General features: G+C 45.0%; 1 protein-coding gene across 3 annotated transcripts in view; it reads right to left on the bottom strand.

Moving 5' to 3' along the window:
- Positions 1 to 14,912, bottom strand: part of KIAA1671 (KIAA1671 ortholog) — an 899,111-nt gene that overhangs the window by 841,508 nt on the left and 42,691 nt on the right. The gene's annotated exons all lie outside the window — the stretch shown is intronic.

Below are 14,912 nucleotides of genomic sequence, written 5' to 3'. Positions count from 1 at the left end.
GGTCGGGGGGCAAACGTAAGACACGCAGCCAGAGTGGGAGTCCGCATTCCACCAAATCCACTCCCTCCAAATCCCCTCCCCTCAGCTCTCCTGGCCACATATCCGGCAAAGACTCCTTCATGGCCGCTCTGTCCCTGAGCCCCACAGTGACACCACCCCGCAAGCAGTCAAGGGAGTCCCCGGTCAGGGTGGTTGAGTCCCCCCCCCTGTCCACACCCTCCCCCAGTGGCGCTGCGACCCATCCCTCCGCCCGCCCCCCTCCTTGGGGCCTGTGGTTCCTTCGGGTGCAGGGGAGTCGCTGGAGGACCTTGCTAAGGTGTGCAGCGCCATCCTGGCCTCCGCCTTTGGCCCTGCCCCACCCCCTGTGGTGGAGTCCTCCATCCCTGCACCCACGACGCCTACCCTTCGCCCTCATGTCCCTGCGGTGCCTGGTCCTTCCCCCCCACATGATGCCCTCCCCGCTCTGGAAGACGAAGGAGTCTGACTGTGCAGGCAAGCTAGGGGACACGCGTCCCACTGTGTCCCCCACCTGGATTTGAACTTTGGATTGCCCTATGGGCATTGTACATTTTGAACTTTCAAGGGACAAACAGATTTTTGGATGCTGAATAAAGCAATTTATTTTTCCTTAGTACACTACTGTCTGTCTGGTATTGCTGTTGGTCGACCTGCCCCATTATTTTGGGTGGTGATTATGTGTTGGGTGTGTGGGAATTGTAGTCTTATGCTGGTCATAGGGTGGATCCTGGTATCTGTGTGCCATCACAAGCTGTTGGCTACATAACTTTGTTCATGTAAGCAGTTACTGCATGGTGACATCGTCCCAAGGTGTGTTCCTTCCTCTGTGTAACCTGACATCTTCCCTGCAGGGTCTTTCCAATATGTGGTGCTGAGCTGTGTCTACATTGGCTGGGTGTGTGACGGACTCGTTAGACTTGGGCCATGCATGCTGAGCGATGTCTCCACCTGCATCATTCGTGGCGTCCTTGGTGGTCACTGTACTTGTGTATGTAGACTGTTGTCATGACTTCATGTGGACGTTTTCTTTTTGGCGCTATGCATGTGTATACTCCCAGCCTCGCACACATGTGGTACATGTACTGCAGGATCTTTGTGCACCTGACTGACATTTGTGGGCATTGGATCTGTGGGTACTCCACCCTTTTCTTTGCAGGGGCACTGCTGTGAGTGTTAGGCACCCACCCCTCCTGTGTCTGGGCACTGCTGGGAGGACTCTGCACCCACCCCTCCTGTGTCTGGCCACTGCTGGGAGGACTCTGCACACACCCCTCCTGTGTCTGGCCACTGCTGGGAGGACTCTGCACCCACCCCTCTTGTGACTGGGCACTGCTGGGAGGCCTCTGCACACACCCCTCCTGTGACTGGGCACTGCTGTGAGTGTTAGGCACCCACCCCTCCTGTGTCTGGGCACTGCTGGGAGGACTCTGCACACACCCCTCTTGTGACTGGGCACTGCTGGGAGGACTCTGCACCCACCCCTCCTGTGTCTGGGCACTGCTGGGAGGACTCTGCACACACCCCTCTTGTGACTGGGCACTGCTGGGAGGACTCTGCACCCACCCCTCCTGTGTTTGGGCACTGCTGGGAGGACTCTGCACACACCCCTCCTGTGACTGGGCACTGCTGGGAGTGTTAGGCACCCACCCCTCCTGTGTCTGGGCACTGCTGGGAGGACTCTGCACCCACCCCTCCTGTGACTGGGCACTGCTGTGAGTGTTAGGCACCCACCTCTCCTGTGTCTCTGCTGGGAGGACTCTGCACCCAACCCTCCTATTTCAGGATATGTACGCTTAGAACACACGGGTGTGGGTTCGCTCTATGCATACGAGGTGGGGGTACGGTCCGTACGTACACTGTTGGCATGGGGGTACGCTCCATGCATACGCGGGTGAGGGTACGGGTCGTACATACACGGTTGGGGTGGAGGTACGCTCCATGCATACGCGGGTGAGGGTACGGGTCGTACTTACACTGTTGGGGTGGGGGGTACGCTCCATACGTACACGGGTGAGGGTACGTGTCATACTTACACTGTTGGGGTGGGGGGGGTACGCTCCATACGTACGTGGGTGAGGGTACGGGTCGTACTTACACTGTTGGGGTGGGGGGTACGCTCCATACATACGCGGGTGAGGGTACGGGTCGTACTTACACTGTTGGGGGGGGGGGGTACGCTCCATGCATACCGGGGTGGGGGTACGGTCCGTACATATCCGTACCCACGCTATGGAATGCTTGTGCGGGCCGTACCCAGGCCTTTGCCACGTGGGTACAGCCGTCCCGCCATTGTTGGGGTGACGTAGGTGTGGGCGTGGTACGACTCGTACCCACGCTCTTAAGGCGTGGGTACGGAACGTACCTGTATTGTTGTGTTGCCGGTTCGCGTCGTCAAGCACTTCCGTTGTGGCGGATGCTGGCTTTGCTGGACACGCCCCCACCCCCTCGTAGTGACCAGGGCCTGGGGGTCAGGTATGTCCAGGGCATGTGTGCTGTGTGACTTTGGTGGGGGTTTTGTGGCCTGCCCCTGCTCCTGCCCCCCCCCTTTTCCCCCTCCCTTTGTTGTTCTGACCTTCTGCGGCGTCTGCGTCGTAACCTGTAGAGGAGGTCGACTGCTATGAGGGCCGGGATGACACGTAGGTTCGGGTCCATGTCTGTCCGTCGCGTGCAGGTACTCCTTGTTCGCGTCGTCCTGATTTCCCGGCAGTTTTTGGCTGCCGGAAAATATTGTCCGTGCGGGATGACGTCGGTGCGAATCATACTTCCTGGTTCGTGAATGGCAGGCTGCGTGCGTCCCGACGTCACGTCGGCGCTTTCCCGGATCACATTGGTATGTTTATTTTCGTCGGTCGGGGTTTTGTACGATTCGTACGGAAATAGTATTTCCGTGCGAATCGTACTTCCATGTTTGTATATTGTTACGACCGGGTACGCGACGGACGGAGAATATGCTCCGCCCGACGGCTCGTACTCGGTTTTTACAGGATCGTGATCGGCACTCAAGTATATATCCCTGTGTTCATACAGTAAGGGTAGACCTATACAAATATACATTTGCCGTGGTTGGGATGTTCATTCTTTAGACCATGTTTATAGTGCACATTTGCTTCATAATAGACAACAATAGTTTTAATAAAGGTATTTTAAACTTTCATGCGTTATGTTAGTAAGGGAATGCATGAGTAAGTGAGTAACAATAGGGAAGGATCTGTTGCCACAGTTCCCTTGGCAACGAGAGGGTCATGTTTGAGGTTGCCAACATCACCAGTTACTCTGGGAAGGTACTGTGAGCTAGTCAGAATTGGGCCTACAGGTACCAACATTGTAGAAAGACTGTCCTTACACTCTGAAGTTCCATCGCCCTTACACACAGCTATGCTTTCATAGCAGAATCCGTGCAACAAATGAGGTTAACAATGGATTAAATAGTGCCATTTACTAAATAAAGTCTTATGGCAAGAAGTGCAACAGTTAACCTAAACTCCCATGCCCACCATCATGTATGAAAGGTCACAAGCACATTTTTTTCAGTGGATGACACTCCCAAGCATTTAGTTATTAAGTTGGTGGATTGATGAATGTAATTAGTAATCTTACAATAAGCTTTATGCAAGGTAAGCATCGTTATTTTCTCAAGGAGTCTCATAGTCCCAAGATGATACATAGGTTTCTTCTCCTGCTGACGATGTTTCATCCTGCGTATTAATTACCACTTATGTGGCAACAGATGATTCTTTGGCAAAGAATGCTGGTGTTTCAGCATTCGCCCATTTCAAAGTCTCATTCTGTTCATTTTTAAAGATTGGTAAATATATATATATATTTGGTTTTTTAAATGTATTTGCATGAAGGTGTGATAGATTGTGTTTGTGAGGTTATAAAGATGGCATTGTATCTACCCTTAGGATCTGTCCAGTGGGAATAAATATATCTTGCACATTGAAAGTTACCACTATGTAAGTATGGTTTAGTTGCACATTCGATTGAAAAAGCCTTTACTGATTTGCCAATAACTTTGCACTCGCTGGATGGATCTGCACCTATTTTGGTACTTGCTTAGCATAGACCGCTTAGGTTGAGCATGCCAAACTACATGTATTTTCGTGCAGATGAAAAAAAAATTGAAAGAGGGGGCAAAAAGGTGAAGTTTCCCAATTTTAGATCCAATAAGAAATTGTACTGAAAGCTACAGAATAAATCTGAATTGATTCTCCTAACTCAACATTAAAGCAGTATTTTACTCAGAAAGCCTGCTTTTGGTCATTTAATGTACTTTCATTACGTAGTTTTTGAGATATTAGTGTCTGAAAAAGGTGCCACACGGGCCTGAAGGAGTTAACACTTTGGAAATTGTGATTCTGATCAATGAGATTTTAAATTCCAAGATATGCAAATCAAACTTACATTTTTTGACAAATGCGATTGGCAGATTTAAGTTTTTTTAATGCTTTTTCCTACCATATATTCAAAATCCCATCCGTATACAAATTCGAGTTTTTTGTGCTGTAGGGGCAAAATATTCTTAGTAAAGAATGGGGTCATTGTGAGAGGTGCCTGGCCCAAAGCGAGTGTCGAAGGCACTCAGACGTGAAAAATGGAGACCCCCCCCCAAAAATAGAAAAAAATTAATTTGCAAAAATATAATTGGGATTACGCGCCCACCATTTTTATCCATAAACAAGTCACCATTTTGTGAAAAAATTGTACCTTTCATTAAAATGTCAATTTATACACAAAAGAAGTTATGAATGGGAAAAGACCCTAGAAGAGTGCATAGGTAAGTACGGCAGATCTTGCTGAAGGGCAGGTCCTGTGGCAAATATCTGCTGCCTATGACCAAAGGCTGTTTGACATCAAATCATTTTAGAAAACCTTAATGGTGCAGTTTTCCACCAACAGTGAAATAAACATGCTGATAACTATACGCAGCAAGTAGCATACAAACATAGGTGTAAATGACAAATGCCTTGTTTTTTCTAACAGAGCCAACTGGAGCATACAATCAAAAAAAGTCTCCCACAAAGACACAATAAAAAAGGTATGTGTGCGCGGTTAAATAGGGGAACCTCAGCGTCTGAGTACTTTGTGCCGTCTGCTAATAAAGAGCTGCAAGTAGGAGAGAAGGAAGATCAATTCAATTTGGCATTTAGATTGTTTGGGAAAAAGGGAATATTATATGGGCAATAGGTATAATAAAAGAAAATTTCAATTTGCTTTTTAACACAGAAGCAAGATCTGATTTAGGCGGTGTACCAGTAACAGAAAAATCAAGATTGAAGAAGGTATGCGTAAACAAGGAAAGGCCATTTTTCATTTAGATCTATTATCCAAGATTGGTATACTAAACAATGCCTCCTCTTCCCCACTAAGACACTGCTGTGATCTTCTACAGAAATTGAGAGACAATATGAAAACACCACTTCTCTAGGAAGGGAAAGTAAGTTAGTAGCACCAACATGCTTAGTTTAACTCACGGATTACTGACGGTCTTAGATTTGAACTATCCTTTTCTTTTTTTACCTTCCCTTAGTTTTTCTGATAGGGTCAGATTTCACCGCATGATGATGGACTGCGCACAGAGGAGATCTGCTGATTTCAAAGAATAGGTAAAGGTTATTTGAAATGTTAGAAATGGTTATGAAGGATGTGCAGTGTGCTTTTCAAGAGAGTAGAGTCTAACATTAGTATATTTGTTTTTGTGTCCACAGTATTTTTGGTCCTGAGGAGAACCCCTTGAATGAAAGGAGGGTTTGAAACGCGTCAACCTTTGTTAACCCAAACAAGTGCATAGCCATGAATCAAAAAGTACCCGTGGTTGCATTTTGATTAGAACAAAACATTTAAATTATAAGAATTCAATTGGTGATCGTAACTGGGAGTTAAAAGTGAAAAATCAAAAGCACTGTTTGGTAATTGCCCGAATTATAAGGTTATAAGTAATTTGAGCAGGGTCATAGAACAGCGCAGGGTAAAATGTGTGTTGTCTCATAAATGTTGTTTCAATGTCCATGTCTTTGAATGTTGTCATCTATTGTTACATGTCTGTCTGATTTTGAAAAAATTACTTTGATGAATTTTTGGACAAAAAAATTTGATGTGGTGTTTTACAGTAATTTATATTGAAATTTTGTGCTAGGTTTGAAAAACATGATTCAAAAGACAAAAAAAGTCTATCGAAAAAATAAACAAAAAGTTGTGGAAATAAAAGTCCCTTGGTAGCATTAAATCATTAAATGCGCCGCAATAAAGAAAGAATAGAGAAATCAATTTAAGTATTGGCATTATGGCATTAGTTCTGTTCAAAGGCTGTTTGAAGCAAGGGTTGGCTGAATAAGGTTGGATATAGAACAAGATTAAATGCCTTAACCAGTAGCCAACCCCTCCTGTGCATGGCAAAAGAAGAAACAACACACACTTTGCTGAATGAGTACAGGGGGGGAGGGGGGAGGAAGTACATTAAATAAAGAAAAAAGAAATGTACTGAAAAAAAGTAGTTAAAGGTTATTTATGGTTCTGTAAGTAGAAACTCAGAAACCCCCTGAAATTCAGTGTTTAAAATATGCAAGGTACACCATAGTTCATATCATTTGCCATGCTCAATAGACCACTTTGCCACCAGGGTGTTTTTGTCCATTGAATAAATATTATATATGGCTATGTGGATAAGTGTAATAAGTTGGCTACTACCATTGTTGAGTGTGGTGAAGAGACATGAATGAGAGGTAAAGCTTCTAGTGAGTCAAAAAGCTCTTCGCCTTCCCCAACTATAGTATTAGCATATTAGACGCTGTACATATTCATATACGGTTTATGCCATGACATTGTTTTTTCTAAAAGGGTATTTAACCAAGGTATTTTGATGCAGTACGATAAAAAGAAATATTACGCGAGTTGTTCCACTCTGTAGAGTAATCATACCTTCTAATCACTGAAAGAATAAACAGTGTTTTTTCACATCTTAATTTTGTTGTGCTGAGGAAATAAACTGGAACTTGACTGTTGCACTGTAGTAATAAATGTGTTAACAGGTGTTTATTGGTTAAGTGGCTCCAGGTAACTTAATGGCCCAAATTTATTGTTACTGACACGGCATAAATATACGCACAAACTTCTGTTAAAAAAAATGGACTACTTACAACTTGTACAATGATGATTCAGAACTGTTTGATTGCTTAAGTCTGGGATGAACTCCTCAAAAAACACACACCCAGACGCCGCAGAACAAGATTCACAACCCCCTAGTGGGCACTGCTGCAGCCATACTGCAACACGCTGTCCCCCTCTCCCCCCCCTCCCTTCTCCGACAAGATAGTAGGGACCGTCACCATTCCAACACGGCTGGTCAGACACAGCAAGCGAACAATGTGGCACCCCCCGCATAGCACTAACAAATCACTAGACTTTATTATCATCGTTTTCTCCACTTTCGCAATGTATTGACCCTCATACTATTCCACACTAACCCTACGATGCAGCTTCTGCATGCTACAGATGGTGTTCTTTTGTGTTTTATTTCTATTTTTTCCATTATTAGTTACAGTTCACTTCAATAGACATCGTCATCACACTCTTGGCAATGACACTACACAGAGACAATGAGAAATATTCACAAAGTCTCCATAAGAACGTTTAGGCGAAGATGCAACTGTAACATGCGTATTTACATGCCATATCTTGTCCTCTTAATAACTGCATAATTATTTGATATTCTCACTACTGTTGATACGTGAGTGATATGATGCAGGACAAATGCATATTGTGCCGCCTGTATAAAAAGAGAAAACTTTCAATAAAAATAGGTTTTAAAAAAAAAAAATGGATGATTCAGAACTGTGTTGTCAAGCTTAGACTGTGAGGTCCCCAGAACCCTTGCAAAGTCTCATGGGATCCCGTAGTCGGAAGGGGTCAGGGCCGGATGGGGAGGAGGGAATGCAGGGGGAATAGGTGGAGTAGGTTAGCAGGTACATTTGCAGAGAGCTTTAACTAGCAGAGAGGGTTAGAATCCATGCAAGAGCCACACATTTGCACGATTCTTCACTTTGATGATGAAGCTTGAACTTTTGACCACAAGAGATTTGTCCAGGAAACACCCTCCGAGATTCTAATGGTGTGAGTCAGCTATTACCATCACACTTAATGACTCATGTAGCCTAATGATCAAAGCTGCAGAAACAGGTTTAGTTAGAGGAAAACAAACCAGTTCTACCAGTCGCTCTTAGAAAATACCGAATGCATTATGTTGGCGTTATGTCATATGTGTTTTGCTTATTTATTTGGCAGAGTTATAAAGCAGAATGTGTAATGTGTTTTTCCTTCAGAGCGCTGAGGATGCTACAGGGCAAACATGAAGAGGGGAAGGATGAGGGGAGGTCGGGTGGGCGGGATCCTGGGTCGGATATTTCTCAATAGCTGCCTCTGAGACAGTATGGTTCAGTTGAAGGAGGCATTAACTACCGCAGTGTCCTGAACCGCCTGTGATTGGGTTCAGACCGTATTTAAGGAGAAGGGTGTTCCAAAGTTAAGGTGGTTGTGGGCAGGTTGTTCCAGGAACATTAATAGCTGCAAAACATTACAGGGACATTAATGTCATCGAGTTCACTAAACAGCACTAAGGTAGCCAATATTCTCAACTTTAGCGCTTTTAAGCAATACTACAAAATGCGAGTGCATTTCAAGGCTGCATCTTAATGTTTTTAATGGGGCTCTACCAGCACTTCTCCCCCTAAAGAATTAAAAAATAAATTGGCCCCGATTACAAGTGGGGAAGTAAACACGCTACATGCCCCAATCAGGATAAATGTAGTAGGCTATAAGTGGTGCACGCAGCTCGCATAGACCAAATAATAAATCCAGAGAAGCTTGAGCAAGGGAAAATACACAATCTTTTGGGTTTTGCAGCTCAGGACGAGGGGGGGGGGGCGGGAGGGAAGTGGCATTACCACATTGTTCTGATCTGCAGGACTCAAATCGAGGAGGGAATACTGCACCTATGGCAACCCGAAATAGGGACGTTGTAAACCCCCTGCTCAGCTATATCAGGAGAGGAGTTCTTGATGGGCCTATTCGGTCTGCAACTTGACAAAGGATCATAAATAATTTGAAAGGGTGGGTGGGTAAGTGAGTGAAAGGATGGATTAATGGATGAGGGAGTGAATGGGGGAATGGAGACTTTGGCTGTATGAATAGGTGTGAAGATGGATGTAGGAAGGATGAGTGAAAGAATGGTTGGGTGGGTAAAAGGGTGGATGGACGAGTGGAGGTAGGATGGCTGAGTGAATGTATGGTTGGCTGAGTAAAAGGGTGAATGGATAAATGGAAGGACGGAGGAGTGCAAGGGTGAATGGATGGATTAATGAGTTGATGGATAGGTGAAAAAGCGAATGGATGAGTGAAAGGGTGGATGGCTGAGTGAAATGATGGGTAGAACTAATGGAAGGATGGATGGGAGGGTGGGTAAATGGTTGAGCAAAAGGATGGATGGAGGAGTGAAAGCGCCAGTGAATGGATGAGCGAAAGGGTGGATGAACAGTTGAAAGGGTGGATGAATGGTTGAAAGGGTGGAGGGATAGGTTTGATATATAGGTTTGGAGATGGATGGATAGGTTTGCACGGGGGCGTTTTGAAGCTCCCACCTTAGAAGCTTCAGTGAAGGTGGAGTTCTTGATGGGCCTATTCTGTGTACAACAACAGACAAAGGCTAAATTATAGTGAAAGGTTTGGGTGGGCGAAAGAGCAAAAGGGTGGGTGAGAGAGCAAAAGGGTGGGTGAGAGCGACAGAGGGGGTGAGAGAGTGAAAGGGTGGGTGAAAGAGTGAAAGGGTGGGTGAAAGAGTGAAAGGGTGGGTGAAAGAGTGAAAGGGTGGGTAGTGGATGGATGAATGAATGTAAAGATGGAAGAGTGAAAAAATGCATGGATCGGTGAAAGGGATGGTGGAAGGATTGATGAGTGAAAGGGTGAATGGAAGGATGGGCGAAAAGGTGGATGAATTAGTGTGAACAGATGGATATGTGAAAGGGTGGATGAGTGGGCAGAAGGAAGGATGGCTAGAGGAGTGAAAGGATGGATGAGTGTGATGATGGATGTGCCAAAGTATTGATGAATGAGTAAAATTGTGGATGGAGGGATGGTTGTCTGAAAGGTTGGACGGTGGAAGAGATGACTGAATGACTAGATTGAGGAGTTTGATAGATAGGTTTGGAGATGGAGGGGCAGAATGGTGAAAGGCTGAATAATGGATGAAAGAATAAATGGGTGACAGAATGTAAAGGTGAAATGGTGGCTAACAATGGGTGGAAGGATGGCTGAAAGGATAACCGGAAAGATGCTGGAAAGGATGAGACAAGAGAGGTCTTCTGTGGATGGTCGCGATTATTTGCTTCACTTGCTTGGTGCCATAAGAGCTTTGCTTCAAAGTGGAGGGTATTTTAATTTTTTGGGCTACTCCCTTGACCCGCAATGGACGGTATGGACACTTCCTCAGGCTGTTTTACCTCCTGGGATTAATACGGCACTAGCAATGCAGGCAAGCGCAAAACCTAATATATACATTTATCTTGAGCATGTACTACTGTAAAACTTTTACAACTTAAGCCTACTTCCGGAAATAAATCTGCATCTACAGGGAGAGATGTATAGATTAAACAACTCTGCACGTTTAACAGCCTCAATGAAAATTTATTTTTTTCCATTTAATAAATATGCACTGTATTTACAACTCCAAAACAGAACACACATTCAAGAAAGTGTTAGTTTTTAGATTGCCATTCACATTTCAGTTTAATTAATCCCATACACCATCCTCCGCATTGTATGAGAACAGAAACTAAGCTGTGAAAAGGCTTCTTTTAAACCCTTACATCAATGTAGCTTAAAAGCAGTGCCACACAGAGTAATTACCCTCACTTAGCTGTAAACGCCCCTAGGGTGCATCCCCATCATTCCTTACCTCATTTTTTCCCCGGAACGGATACCCGCTTCAGTCTTTAACGAGTACCATTTTTATGCTTTGGGTCCATCAACTCCAGCATCTTTCATTAGTTGTTTTTCTTATTGCTACAACACAGCTAATGACCTCAGTTATACACTAGATTTATGTACACCAAACTGTTATGTTAAGGAATGTTATGGGTTCCTTGCCAAGAGGTGGTTCGTGGACATTTTATCACTGCAAGGTAGCACTAACGGCTCCCCAGTTAATAACATTTAAGGCTAGTCATGGGGCTACAACTGTATTCTGGACAAGGGACCAAGGTGCAAGATCACAGGCAACGGGAGCGGGCTAGATCGGTCAAGGGCAGTGGCCAGCGGTGGCCACGTTTTGAATTTTGCAGTCCCTCACAGTGAGCAACCACTGGTTGCCACATGATCGATGGGGTCGTCTTGGCAATCGTCAGGGGCAGCAGGACAGATTAAGTAATGGTCAAGGTGCCCAGATCGCACATTCACTGCCTGATTGCCCCTACCGATGTGACCCTTGCCTTTTCAACACCGGAGTTCTTTACAAACATTGCTTTCCAGGGACCCCAGCAAATCTCTTGGCGGTTCTTTGTAGCCTAGTGACTTGAAGCCTGGATTGTGCTTTGGCTTCACTACCTCAGAACACAATTCCTCTGCTTTGGCAGGCATAGCGACAATTGGTAAATAGATTCAAGCCATACGTGGGAGCAATCAAATGCTCTGTAGTGTGTAACTCTTAAATGTGGGTGTTTGGCTCAGTTGTACGCAATATCAAGCCTCTATACCCATCTTGGCTTCAACTACAGGTCACTGAAATACAAAGAAGGAAGCTAGGGTGCACAGTAAGTGTACCACAATATGGAATTTTTAGGTTGAGCCTACTATTCAAGACATGCTGGATTCCCCCTGTGGGCTTACAGCCTGCCTTCAGCTTTTGATTGTTTTTTTGTCAGCGTCCTTAAAAAAAAAAAGTTGCTTCAAAGTAGATAATGGTTCCTGCTAGTCCCACCTTTTTCTAAATTGTTAACTCCCATAGAGTGTCGCTGCAGGACTTGTCCTCTTCCTCTTGTGCATTGTATTTTGTCTCTTTTGAACATTTTTTTTTTTTTACTTTCAGACCGAGCACTTTCCACTTAGCACGGCACCCGAATCATGGCCACCCCGCTTTATTGTAATCAAGCACTGCCCTCAAGTGTTTGTCGTGGGACACACTTCACGGATGCCGTGCTTTGTGCGATGGTCTTAATTTATGCTTTTTGGGGCACGGGCACTTCCAACTTAGTGCTGCACCAGAGTCATTTTAATTATTTACATCGAGCACTTCTTAGAAGTGCCTGCACCTTTAAATCCTGGCTTGAGCACTATGTCCGCTTTGAACACAGCCCCTTTAAATTACAGCCAAGTAATCAGACTGGAGCTGAGCAGGGATAATTCTTCGGTGAATGCCCCACTGCGCATGTTGACTTTGACAGTGATTGTTCTTATTTGTCATGGATTACATTTTGTAGTTCCTCTGTGACTGGGTTGTGTGGTTTAGTGGCTGCTCCGGCATTGCTTTCCCACTTTGATGAGTGCCATTTACTTGTATTTTGTCTAACACTATGAGCGTTCGCAGGATTATTGCTAACTTCGCAGTTGCCATGGCCTGCATACTACATTAGGAGCGGCTTCAGGAGCACTACATGTTTGTTTAGTACAGTGGCTGTAGAAGCGCTGTGTATTTTCTGCTAGGAGCGGCTGCAGCAGCACTGCAGATTTTCTCTAACAATGGCTGCGAGAGCACCATTCTGTATGGGGTGGGGCAACTGCGAGGGCACCGTTCCTGTATAAATTAGCAGCTGCAGGTGCATTGCCTTTTTAATTAAGTAGGCAGCTGCAACGTCTCCGCATATTTTTGAACAGCATCAGTGGCCATGCATTTATCCATCACCATCTTAGTGCTAGCTGGAATATTTTTTCATGGTATGTAGCTGGGGGTAAATTATAAACTGGTTTGGTATTTTTCTTACCAGCATTAAGTTCTGCACATCAGCCTCGTAGAATGCTACCTTTACAGAGTTCATCCCAGTTCCTCCTTTGAAAGTATGCGTGGGTTGTCCTTTCACAACCGGTGCTTTTAGACCTTCTTTCAAATGGTATTGAGTAGTAATTCAAAATCTACCGTTTACTAGCTTAGCCTAGCTTTTTTTCCTTTGTGCTGGGAGGCTGTTGTCTACTTTCTGCCAAGCAGATTAGTGATCTACAATATAAGTTTCCAAAGTCTCTGTAGGGAGATTCTATATCACTACCTAACTTGTCTATTTTAGACTTGCGTTGTTGCCATGGGGGTACATTCATATAAAATTCACCATGGATCTCCAAAAAGATTCTTTCACAGTGTTCGTGATGGAGGTCATAGACACTGTTAGCCTCCTGTGACAGAAAGAGCTTAGACTACTTTTTCAGAATGCAGTGCTGTAATGTCCCTTTCAGTGTCAAAGCTTCTTTGTTAAAGAAATAAAACTTTTTCAATTTTGAAGAGACTTAATCATATTTTTATTAAGTAGCACAGAAGCCCATCCTCGATGTGTGGCTGTTACCAGTGGGATGTGAAATAACAGACGTTGTAGCACCCAGGATAATGTGCTGCACGGCTAAATACTTAAAAGCTCCCAAGGGCTAGACCTATTGGCTATGACAAGGCTTGTGTCACCTTAAGCTGTTTGCCAGAACTCGTGCAATAAAAAAAGAAAGAAAAACAACTAAACAAAAGGACTACAGAAAGTAGTTTGGTTTCGCCTTTTTGTTGATCAGTCTCTTTAATGTAACTCAGCATTTGACTGGCAAGCAAATGTTAGTCTACACACGAAGTGCTTCCACTAAAGTGCATAGATGGTAAAATGTTGATGTATAGCAACGGAGGCATATTGTTGTTTATGTTCCACATCCCCCAGTCCATAGGAAACCGACACTGCTTCCTCCAATGCCAAGTAGCAGCGAAGTTCACCATGCAGTGTGTGCCAGCAACAGCAGGGCTGGTTTGAGGAGGAATGACGCACAGTGTGGTGTTCTGGTTGCTTCTCCGTTAATAGGTAGACTATAGTGATTAACCTTAAATGTGGTAATCAATTGGCTGAATAGGGATTTTCCCTTCTCTATAATGGCTTATCCTGCGACCGCTGCTTTGGGTAGGAGGGCTCCACAGGCATAGAAACTTTGGTGCACAAAGTTTGGTGGGTGGCACCGAGCTATACTTGCTGTGAAACGTATATGCGTTATTCTGCTGAAATGTGCTCAGCTACATTTATTTGAAGTAAATGATAAGTAATGCTTATCAGCGTCTGCTCATCCGTAAAGGAGGAGGGGCCCCACTTTTCTGCAGACATGAAGTGTGTATATCAGGGTAAGCAAAGGCCAGCCTAAGAGACAATCTTTATGCTCAGGTCAGACAGCCAGGTGCTATGCGAAGGTGCCTGCCTCCCCGAGCAGAAATTTGCCAAGCTAAAGATTTCACAGCCCTGTGGGCGTGAGGCGGCTCTACCCTTTCATGATCAGGTAGATGTCACTGACAAAAATAAAGTGCCCAGGTTAGAGTGTAAGTCCTGAATTGCTGAGGGCCTATCACTGATACCTCGTCAGAGTGGGGTGGGGTCAGCAGTCTCACCAACCCCCAACCCACTTTGTGGCGAAAATGGGACTGCCACTGCCTCTGGGGTCTGCCAATGAGAGGAGAAGGTAGTCCCATCCATCCAGGAACTACTGGGGCAAACTTCCTGAGATACTGCAGCCAGTAAGGTTTATGATTTTTAAATGTTTCATGCCTATGGGTGCGCGCACGCATGTGAGTGTATATATGTATGTGTATTTGTAAGAGTGTGTTGAGAATTTGTGCACGCGCATGTGAATGCATGGGTGTGTCTCATTAGGAATGTGTGGCCCGCCCGCCACTACTCTGAACA

The sequence above is a fragment of the Triturus cristatus genome, chromosome 11 (assembly GCF_964204655.1).
Source record: "Triturus cristatus chromosome 11, aTriCri1.1, whole genome shotgun sequence".
In the NCBI taxonomy this organism is placed as follows: Eukaryota; Metazoa; Chordata; class Amphibia; order Caudata; family Salamandridae; genus Triturus; species Triturus cristatus.
The sequence above is the reverse complement of the archived record's forward strand: the minus strand, read 5'-3'. Positions and strand labels throughout refer to the sequence as shown.